The sequence below is a fragment of the Chiloscyllium plagiosum genome, chromosome 6 (assembly GCF_004010195.1).
Source record: "Chiloscyllium plagiosum isolate BGI_BamShark_2017 chromosome 6, ASM401019v2, whole genome shotgun sequence".
NCBI lineage: Eukaryota > Metazoa > Chordata > Chondrichthyes > Orectolobiformes > Hemiscylliidae > Chiloscyllium > Chiloscyllium plagiosum.
Window position 1 is genome coordinate 111,828,119 of NC_057715.1, and position 11,762 is coordinate 111,839,880.

The 11,762-nt window shown below is 45.5% G+C and overlaps 1 long non-coding RNA gene across 1 annotated transcript in view; it reads right to left on the reverse strand.

Annotated features, from left to right (window-relative positions):
* Nucleotides 1-941: 941 nt before the first annotated feature.
* LOC122551186 overlaps nucleotides 942-11,762 on the reverse strand; it is an 11,793-nt gene continuing 972 nt past the window's right edge. Inside the window, exons 2-3 of the long non-coding RNA XR_006312046.1 lie at nucleotides 8,485-8,487; nucleotides 942-1,027 (exon numbers count right to left, since the gene is read on the reverse strand). This is a non-coding gene — a long non-coding RNA (uncharacterized LOC122551186). The remainder of the gene's footprint in view (nucleotides 1,028-8,484; nucleotides 8,488-11,762) is intronic.

Below are 11,762 nucleotides of genomic sequence, written 5' to 3' on the forward strand. Positions count from 1 at the left end.
CTCTTCCAGCACCACTGATCCAAAATCTGGTTTCCAGCATCTGCAGTCATTGTTTTTACCCAATTAAACCTGTTGGACTATAACCTGGTACAACCCAGTCCAACACCGGCATCTCCAAATCTTAATTATATGAAGTTCAACAATTTACGTAACTCTCAGACCCAGGTGGTCAAAAATACAGACCTGGTTTCTTTACTGAATATTTTTATAACTAATTAGATTTTAGCTATAAGTAAAGTGTTATAAACTGACAATATATAACACGACAGTTTAAAATTCTAATCTCCTTATAAAATCCCTCTTACACACACGTACAAGCAGACAAAAAGGACAGGAATAGGTGGAAAATTGTAAAGATGTATTAGTTGCCTTTGTTCCCGGGTTCCGCTTTTGACATGATCTTTATGATTCCCCTGCTGGCCAATACATTGCTTTGTAGACATCTTTCTCTGAATGGTCCCTCTGGTTGGTAAGAGAAACAAGGTGGTTGGTACACTCATAAAAAGTCTCTGACTTATCAGCTCAGAGTCATAATTGAAAAAGACTGTTGCAGGAAAGATAAACTGTCTTTCTTCAAGTTTGAAGTTAGTTTGTAATACAAAGAACAGAGAGAATACTCCCAAGCTGGGGAGAAACTGAGCATCTCTCGCTCTCGCTCTCTCTCTCTCTCCCTAATGTGGTCCCAGTTCCTCACTGTTCAGTTACCTAAGAACCAATCTCACAGTTGCTGATAGACAAAAAAAAGTCTTGCCATTGATTTTTTTTACTGCCTTATGCATCAGGGTTTATTTTTGTCTAAGTAGAACAGTTACAATTTTAAAATAGATGCCCTGCATCCACTTATTTGAAATCTTGCTAAGTTTGAGTAGGTTTGGTTTTGAATTTTTGTGAAGATATTTCTCCGAATGTCGTCAGGTGTCATCAATAGTCATCATTGCTGCAAAATCTTTATAGAAGATGATATTCTTTTCTGGATCCACAGCAGCTGATAGCATCTGTCCCATCTCCTCTTGTGTAAATGGCTCCCCTCAATAACCAGCACCCCTCAAACATTCCAGAAGATTTCACCCCGCCCCCCCCACCCCGTCCGTCCGTCTCTGGAACTGCTCAGACGCCATTAGCCATGTGGCTGGTACAGCTACCATCCCCACGGTGATCAATGACATCATTTCCGCCCCCATCATGGCCACTTCCACAGCCACGTCCGCCCCTCACGATTCTTCATGCGCCACTACTTGCCATTGATAACTGGTCACTAGTCCATAGACTAACAATTTCTTGTTGCCACCAAAATCTGTATTTGCACACCCCCTCATCTCTGAATCATCTTTAACTCCAACTGAAATTGCTACTTTTTCAAACAGTTGTTCACATGATACCTAGCACTGGGTGTCAAGTTACTTGGTTTCAAAATATACACCTACCCTGTCAAACACAGTTTTTAAAACAGCTCATTCTCATTTCGATCCACAATCTTTTTAAAAATCCAAAAACAAATACTGCAGATTATGTAGTAATGGAATGGTTGATGTGAAGAGGAATCAAAGGACCTCTTAAAGATTTGGAAAGTGCAAGAAAATCAGTTTTTGGGGTGAAAATAAATTTTAGAATTGATGACCAACAGGCAACAGCCACAACAATCGATTTGTCAGTAAATGCAGTAGCAAGGGCAATTAGACTAGATTACCTACAGTGTGGAAACAGGCCCTTCAACCCAACAAGTCCACACTGACCCTCCGAACAGTAACCCACCCAGACCCATCTCCCTCTGACTAATGCACCTAACACTATGAGCAATTTAGCATGGCCAATTTACCTAACTGCACATCTTTGGACTGTGGGAGGAAACCAGAGCACCCAGAGGAAACCCACGCAGACATGAGGAGAATGTGCAAACTCCACACAGACAGCCACCCGAGGCTGGAATCGAACCTGGGACCCTGGTACTGTGAGGGAGCAGTGCTAACCACTGTGCCACTATGCCACCCTTTCAAAAGGTCATGGCAGCAGGCAGGATATCTGACACAAGCTCCATTAATGTGATTTTTCTGAGACCGAACTGTCAGAGTGGTGAGTGAAGTTGGTGATTCCTTCAAAGCATTTTGGAAACCTTGTGGGATAAATAGAAAGATTTTCTGCTGGAAGACAGCAGGACATATTGTAAACAGAAACACCAGTTGCAGCTAACTGTATTAATGCTGTAGCCAGGACATTGGAAAGTAAGCAGTTGGGTAAATGTGGTTTGTCCCACCTAGAGCGAGGTTACACTGCATTCCGTGGTTTGTATAAGATGTGAGGTACATAAGACCCATGCAAGAAACCTGATACAAAAGATGCAGCTGTGTACCAACAGCAGCAAAGAGTACATTAGTGAAATGTAAGCTGCCACACAAATTTCCTGAAGATGAGCTTATGCCTGAAATGTCAATTCTCCTGCTCCTCAGATGCTGTCTGACCAGCTGTGCTTTTCCAGCACCCCACTTTCGACTCTGATTTCCAGCATCTGCAGGCCTCAATTTCTCCTCTGTCCTCAGCGGAGCACAGAGTCTCCCATTTGGACCAGGAGGTGATTTCACTCGATCATTTTGGACCAAATGCTACTCTTCTGGGGATTGGGTCCAAATCCGGCCAGGGCAGATGGTGAAATTTTATTCCAATAAATTCTGGGTTTAAATCTGCGTTTCTCACACCAGTGCTACATGTGACTCCAGGCCAAAGCTCGTGGCTGACTCTCACATGCCCTCTGGGTGATTAGGAAGGGAGAACTGAAGCAGCAGGAACCTACACTTAAAGAGGACAGTGGAGGTAATGTTCATCAGGAGCAGTTGTGCAATGAGTTGATTAGCTCACACAACAAACATAGCACTCTCTCAGGGTGGCAAATGTAGTCAATATGTGCATTCAACTGTGGGCACACCTTCCCTCTAAGGTGCCTTCCTTCTAAGGTCCCTGCACCACTTCAGTAGCAGCAGCGCGTACTATCTACAAGATGCACTGCAGAAATTCGCCAAAGATCCTCAGACAGCACCTTCCAAACCCACGACCACTTCCATCTAGAAGGACAAGGGCAGCAGATACAAGGGAACACCACCACCTTCAAGTTCCTCTCCAAGCCACACACCAACTTGACTTGGAAATATATCGGCGTTCCTTCACTGTCACTGGGTAAAAGTCCTGGAATTCCCTCCTTAAGGCATTGTGGGTCTACCTACAGCAGGTGGACTACAGCAGTTTAAGCAGGCAGCTCAGCCCCATCTTCTCAACGGGCAACTAGGGACGGGCAATAAATGCTGGCCCAGCCAGCAATGCCCACATCCCACAAATGAATAGAAAAGAGTAAAAAGTTCCTATAATACTATTTCAAATGGTGCCCAACCCAATATTTATCCCTCAACCAATGTTCACAAAGGCAGATTGCCTGGTCACCAACACATCATGTTTGTGGGAGCTTGTTATGCACAAACTGGTTGGTGTGTTCCATGCATGAGAACAAAAATGGACCAAAACTCAGCTGTGGCAGAAATGGCTTTTTGCATCACTCCAGAGCATCGTCGAAGACATCAAACTCACTCGCTGGTCCAAGGATGCTCCTGTGCTCTGAGCAGCCAAAAGCTGGAAGACTTGTATGGGAACGCACCGAAAGCATTGAGACTCTTCACCGGCAACTCGTAGAGGCAAAGTCGAGGCTTCAGATGGAGATTTCAAGACAACCCTCTCCAATGACTCACCTTTCCAATGCTTCAAGCACTAACCACTCTAGGTGTGGCAGAATCCGCTGACCACACAATGGATTTACTGTCAGTCTCTAAAATCACTGAACCCAGAGTGAAAGAACATTGTCCTCCATCCTAGGCATCTGCACAAGAAAAGACAACATCAATCATGCTTCAAAAAGCACTTCATCAGTTATGAACCTCCATTAGTTACTGAAACTTGAAAGGGTTCAGAAAAGATTTACAAGGATGTGACCAGGGTTGGAGGGTTTGAGCTACAGGGAGAGCCTGAATTGGCTGAGGCTGTTTTCCCCGGACCGTCGGAGGCTGAGGGGTGACCTTATAGAGATTTATAAAATCATGAGGGGCATGGATAGTGTGAATAGGCAAGGTCTTTTCCCTGGGGTAGGTGAGTCCAAAACTAGAGAGCACAGGTTTAAGATGAGAGGGGAGAGATTTAAAAGGGACCTGAGGGGCAACGTTTTCACGCAGAGGGTGGTGCGTGTATGGAATGAGCTGCCAGAGGAAGTGGTGGAGGCTGGTACAATGGCAACATTTAAAAGGCATCTGGATGAGTACATGAATAGGAAGGGTTTAGGGGGATATGGGCCAAATACTGGCAAATGGGACAAGATTAATTTAGGATATCTGGTGGGCATGGACGAGTTGGACTGAAGGGTCTGTTTCCATGCTGTTCATCTCTATGACTCTATGACTCTAAGCCCTTACAGGATGATGCTACATCAATGCAAATCTTTCTTTTTTTGCCACACTGGTGTGCAAACATTGATTATGGATTTTTCTTTTCTCAAATTTCCCAGTGTTAAGTAATTCTTCATTAGTCTGTTGCACAAAACAGTAAATTATTATTTATTTATTAGAGATGGTGCCTCAAGGGTACACGGTGCTTCAATTGTTGGTCATTAAAAAGCTAAAGTGGTTTTTAAATATTTTAAGAGACGTGACAACTTAATAACGAGTTTGACAAATAAGCAGTGGTATACAATTTGAGGTGTTGTAAATCATAGCTCTTTGCTTCATCTGGCCTGCTATAATTATCGTTGAGAGTGAAGCTTTTGTTTCCTGAGACTAATGCGGTCACTGGCTACAGGGATTCCAGAAACTTCTAGAACTTGCCTGAATATGTTTTTAAACATTGGCTGTTTCTGCTTCTACTCGGACTGGTTAACATAACATTAAGCAACAGAGCATGGAGATATCTAATATGATTGACAGATCAAGGTTAAAGGCTGGTTCGGGGTCATTCCAATGGAGGAGGTTAAGAGTCAGGTTTGTACAATGGGGTGTTGTTGAGGATTACAACATAGGAACAGGAGGAAGCCATTGAGCCTGCTCTGCATCATCCAATTGGGCTATCATTGACCTTAACTCCATTTACTCTTGGTTTTCCAACTCCTAATTACCTTGACTAACAAAATTTCAATTTTGAAATTTCCAGCTGACTCCCAGACTTTGAGGGGGTTTCTGTGATTCCCTGCGTGTAGAGGAACTTCATGACCATCAGCCTTGAATGAAGTTATGCCGCAGGGTCAGGATGGAGAAAGTGAGGACTGCAGATGCTGGAGATCAGAGCTGAAAAATGTGTCGCTGGAAAAGCGCAGCAGGTCAGGCAGCATCCAAGGAGCAGGAGAATCGACGTTTCGGGCATAAGCCCTTCTTCAGGAATGAGGAAGGTGTGCCAAGCAGGCTAAGATAAAAGGTAGGGAGGAGGGGCTTGGGGGAGGGGCGTTGGGAATGCGATAGGTGGAGGGTCAGGATGTCAATATGCCTTCAAGAGACACGGTCTTGGTATCATCAATGCGATCTCATACACCATCTTACCTTGGGATCCCTTGAAGCAGGGCACTGGAATTGTGCTCGTCGGTTTTAATCTAGTGATGCAGACGTCACTTGCTGGGCCTGCATTTATTGTCCATCCCTAATTGGGTGATTAAGATCCACTCACCTTGCTGTGGGTCTGGAGTCACATGTAGGCGAGAGCAGGTAAGAAAGGGTTCTGAGTTCTGAGGTTCTGAGGAAAGGGTCACTTGGCCCAAAATGTTAACTCTGATTTCTCTCCACAGATGCTGTCAGACCTGCTGAGTTTTTCCAGCAATTTGAGTTTCTGGAACAGTTCCTCTGTAATGACTCTGTCGAATCTGTAACCATCTGAAAGATGGATAAGCAGCTCATCTTCAGAGGTAAAATCCAATAGCTTAACAGGTGGTTCAATAGCATGGGCTCTCCTAGCCTTCCGTGCCCAGGGTCAAGTTGCTAATCACTCTGAACAAGCTCTGGTGCTCAAGACCTGATGCTCATATACCTTACAGTGAATCCTGAAGCAACGTTGAACCTTGTCACATCTGGGTACCACTGCTCCCCCCCCCCCCCTCACCGCAAAACTAAAGAGAGCGGTAACATGTTGGGAATGTTTTAAAAGCTTCCCTGCAGTGGCCAAGCCTCCCTGCCAACTCAGGGGAGAAAGTGAGCACTGCAGATGCTGGAGATCAGAGTCAAAACGTGCAGTACTGGAAAAGCACAGCAGATCAGGCAGCATCCAAGGAGCAGGAGAGCCGATCTTTCGAGCATAAGCTCTTCACCAGGAATGGGCCCATTGCTGATGAAGAGCTTGTGCTCAAAACATCAACTCTCCTGCTCCTAGGATGCTGCCTGACCGGCTGTGCTTTCCCAGTGCTGCACATCTTAGTCAGGGGAGATCCTGTCTTGGCACCAATCAAAATCATTCCTGAAAGTACTGCGCATGACGAGAGATTTCGTCAGAGGCATGCAGAGGCCAAGTCGGGAGAATCGGGAACAAAGCACAACTCCCCCTCAAAAGGCAGCCCATCCCCCAACCCTTCAAACACTAGCTGTCCTGCACATGTTAGAATGTGCAGGCCAAAGAGTGACCCTACCAGCCCATTCCAGAACCCATCAAACCAGAGGGACTGTGGGTCATTCTCCATCTCAAGTGACTGTCTAAGAAGAGGAGATATGTGAGAGCTGACCGCAATAGCATAAACAGAGATAAAAACAGCAACAACTTGCATTTATATGTCATCGTTAACAATAGTGAAGATGTCCCTGCCCATTCCACAACAGCTTTTCTTCTCAAATAAATTTTGACATTTAACCATCTGAGCGGATATTAAGTCAGATGACCAACAGGTTGATCAAAGTGATTGATTTTAGAAGCATCTTAAGGGAGGTGTGGGATGTGGGAAGGGGCATCTTAAAGGAGGTGTGGGATGTGGAAAGGCATTCCAGAGATGAGGGCCTAGGCATCTCAAGTCAAAACTACTGGAAGTGCAGCAAAGAAAATGGGCACTCTCGAGGGGCCAGAATTGGAAGGTCATAGCTGGGATGGAAGAGGTTACAAAGATGTGGCACAGAGAGAGAGATCATTGAGTGGATTTGAAAACAACAGGAGGAGAGTTTACAAAACAATGTCTTGCCAGACAATAGCAAATTACTGTGTTTAAGATAGGTCAGCCTGGTCTGTCGGAATTCCAAGTGCGAATTAGGCCCTTTCCGCGGGGAGAAACATCCTTCAGCCATTCCAAGGACACTTTGAATCATCATGTCAGGAATATTGACATTAATAATAACTGTGTTGAAGTCCCCAGTGATTTGTACTGCCCTCCAGTTTCAAATAAGTATCCCTCTACATTGATCAAATAAGACCGTCGCTGATCTAAAATGATCGCACTGGATGCTATTAACTTGCAGCTTTTTATATTCAGATATTAAACAGAATGAATCAAGCAAAAATGAACAACTCTGCTCAAGTGCAGTCTTATTTGCTGATACATTTAATATTCTAATGTACCAAACATTTAAGCTTCCAATTCGATTGACTCCTATCCCAACGAGATTCCGATATGACACCATCATACACACACCCCTCCACCCCCCAACCCCGTCCTCCCACTGCTCAGGAACAAGAGCGTTGTGACAACATTGCTAAACTAACACTCAAGATGCTGGGACTGCTATTCTCATGAGATGTGCATTCAAATTGCAGCTAAGGAAATCTAATTAAATACACATGATATTAAAATTCTTCCCTCATTAATGGGGTCACTGAGCTGAATATTAGTTTAATTTTGAGCTCGTTGGGAGTTGCGTTTTAGTTTTTTGGAGGGTTTGTCACCACGAGGTTGAGTGAGTTCTGACCAAACTCACCTCATTAATGACCTATCCTACCCCCTTGATGTCTCTTCCATCTGATTTCTGCCCACGTGCTATTCCCAGAATAATGCACTCTTCCCTGGGCACAGGTGCCATCTTTAAGAGCCTGTAGTGCACCCGGACATGTATTGCCAGTCTGGGGCTGCCCTGGCATAAACCCCAGATGCGACAGACAGGGGGAAATCATGCCCCGTTTTGCTGGCTGGATCTGGAAGCGCCGCTGGAAGGAACAGTGCTGATGAGACACTGTTTCTTCTGCCCCTGAACCACGACCAGATCACGCCTGCCCAGAGAATGTTGTCACCGGTTCAGTGGAGTCTCAACCATCTGGAGGAGCTCCCAGCTGTAGGAGCTATCAATAACCTTCCCCCACTTCGCCAAGGTCAGAGCCACTATCTTCTCCCCCACGCCTCACACACTCACGGTCTCTGCTACTGCAACCACCTCCCTCCGAGGTTCAGGCTCCAACATTCTCACGATTGTCTGCAACATCTTCCCTCACTCACCCTCACCCGCTCCAAGCCTGGACACCACTGTCCCTGCATGCCCTCTGTGCTGCCTCCTCACTCACTCGGGACACCTTCTCAACAGTAACACTCACTCGCTTTCATCCTGGAATATCTGGCCAATCTTTCATCCCATAACTGAAACAGCAGACAACAAGTGACTCAAGAGTGGCAGGTCACTTGTTCCTTCAGCTCTTCGGTTTGCTATCAGAGGCTGCCCTTTACTTGCTGCGCTGGCAACCCCTGAGCAAAACTTATCGCTTGTGTCCGCTCTGAGGCCTGCTGACCACTGTGGAAAGCAACCTGGCGTGGAGTCTGTACAAAATGGCGCAGCAAGACAGCTGTGATAGGTGCCTTACACCTTCAGCTGAGGGGCCGATGCATGGAAAGGCAAAGCAAGAGAGGGATGCTGCGAGCATCCAGGGAGGCTCAGAGTGACCGAGTGTTGCGACAGTGAGCGAAGAGCCCAGAGACGCAGCCTGGTCAGTCCAGTCCAGGAGCTGGGTGTCCGGAAATCATCATCGAATCCCTACAACATGGTAACAGACCATTTGGCCCAAAAATTCCACACCAACTGTCCAAGAGTAACCCATTCCTCTACTCTATTACTCTACATTTACCCCTGACTAATGCAACTAACCTACACATCCCTGCAAACTATGGGCAATTTAGCTTGGCCAATTCACCTAACCTGCACATCTTTGGACTGTGGGAGGAAACCGGAGCACCCAGACACGTGGACAATGTTCAAGCTCCACATAGACAGTTACCCGAGGCTGGAATCGAACCCAGCATCATGGTGGCTAACCACTGAGCCACCATGCCACGCTTAAAGTGAATCCCTGAGCACAGTGTCACAGAGTCATCGAGTCATACAGTACAGAAACAAACCCTTCAGTCCAACCAGGCCATGCCAACCATAATGCCAAGCTAACTAGTCCCATCTGCCCCCACTTGGCCCATGTCCCTCTAAACATTTCTCATTCATGTACTCATCCAAATGTCTTTTAAATGTTGTAACTGTACCCGCATCCACACACGTAACACTCTCTGTTTAAAAACGTTGTCACTCATGTCTTTTTTAAATCTTTCTCCTCTCACTTTAAACATATGCTGTATGACACTCTGAGTCTATTAGGATTTCCCTTTTATCCTGTAAAACCATCTAGATGCGGGCAGAAAAACGATAGGCTTTCAGACAAAGCTTTCCATCCAGGCAACCCACCGAGGCAACTTTTCTTTGTTTTCATTTTCTGAGTGTATCGGTCAGAAACAGTATGACTGGGACAGACTGGGAAGAGAAGGGGATCAAACTGTGAGGGAAGGTAGAAAGTAACACGAGGCACCCAGCTCTACAAGATCGATACATCAGAGCAGTATCTCTCTCTCTCTCTCACACACTCTCTCTCTCTCTCTCTCTCTACAAACAGGGTCAAAGAAGGTCACATACCCCAAGCACCAGGAACAGTCACAAGGACTTTGACCAGAGAAGATACGGCAGGATAAACATTTCATCCATAGCTTGCAAAATACTCATACAGTATTAGAGTCATCCAGCACGGAAACAGACCCTTCGGTCCAACTCGCCCATGCTGACCAAATGTCCCAAACTGAACCAGTCCCATTTGACTGCATTTGGCCCATATCTCTCTAAACCCTTCATATTCATGGAAAGTCAAAATGTCTTTTAAATGTTGTAACTGTACCTGCATCTACCACTTCCTCTGGTAGTTTATTCCGCATGCAAACCACTCTCTGTGTTGAAAGGTTTCCCCTCAGCGCCCTTTTAAATCTTTCTCCTCTGAAGTTAAATCTATGCCCTCTAATTTTGAACTCCCCCACTCTAGGGAAAAGACCTTTGCTATTCACCTTATCTATGCCCCTCATGGTTTTATAAACTTTTGTAAGGTCAATCCTCAACCTCCTGTGCTCCAGTGAAAAAAGTCCCCCGTCTCTCATAATTCAAAACTTCCAGTCCCAGTCAGTCCTTGTATGTAAATCTTCTCTGCACCATTTCCAATACAATAATCCTTCCTGTAGCAGGGTGACCAGAATGGGGAGAGTTGCCTCACATCTCCCAAACAAACCTTCAGGAACTTTGGGAGTTTAGATGTGAGTAAGGGAACCCAGAGGTGCTTAGTTCAATGAAGTCCAAAGGGGAAATTAGCTGTTTTGTTATTAGCCGTATAAGAACATTTCATGTCAGTTGTGTCTCATCGGGATTCATTGTACATATCAAGCATGCTCACTGTTAAGATCTGAAACTTATGCTTTGCATGATTCTAAATCCTTCACAATGATTCATAAAAGGTAAGCCTTGGCCGACGAGTGACCAGCAAGCCTGACTGACCCTCACTCGGTGGGAAACACCCTTCAGGTTTGAGAAATGGAGGTATTGAGCACAGAAATCATAAACTAATTCCGGACTTTAATAAAGCTTTGGCTAGGTTGTGATACTATGTCCTGTTCTGGGCAACACAATTTAGGAAGGATGTGAGTTCCCTTGCGAGGGTGCAGAGGTGACATACCAGTGTGGTTCTCATGATGGGGGACTTAGCCACAGCATAAGGTTGGACAAAATAAGGTTTGTGCCTGGAGTAAAGAGGTTCAGGAACGTGTTATGTTATATTAGTTGAGCCCCCTCTCTGTTGGGGAGGTGTAAATCCCTGGTAAGAGTTTACAAAATTATGACAGGCATGGTTGGAATGGATGGTCAGAGTCATTTTCGCAGGGGAAGAAATATCAATTACAAGGGGACATGGGTTTAAGGTGAAAGGGCGTAAGTTTGAAGGAGGCAATGAACCAGGCCAAGTGTCTGATCTCTAACGGAGATCATTTTGCTGATTGTGATCACAACTCCCTGGCCTTGACTAAAGCCATGGAGAGGGATAGGAGCAGATGGTATGGGAAGGTATTTAATTGGATGAGGATGAATTACAATGCTATTAGTCAGGAACTGGGGCACCTAAATTGGGAACAGATGTTCTCAGGGAAATGCACGACAGAAATGTGGAGGGTGTTTAGGAAGCACTTGCTGATAGCACTGGACAAGGTTTATCCCACTGAGGCATGGGAGGGATGGTAGGGTGAAGAAAACTTGGGTGACAAGGGATATGGGACATCTAATCAAGAGGAAGAAGGAAGCCTACTTAGGGTTGAGGAAGCAAGGATCAGTCAGGGCTCTAGAGGGTTACAAGGTATTTGTATTTACAAACGAGAGGGACCGTATTGTTGAAGAGGAGAATATGAAACGGACTAGTAAGCTAGAGGAGATACTTGTTAGGAAGGGAGATGTGTTGGGCATTTTGAAAAACTTGAGGATAGACAAGTCCCCCGGGCCTGACGGGATATA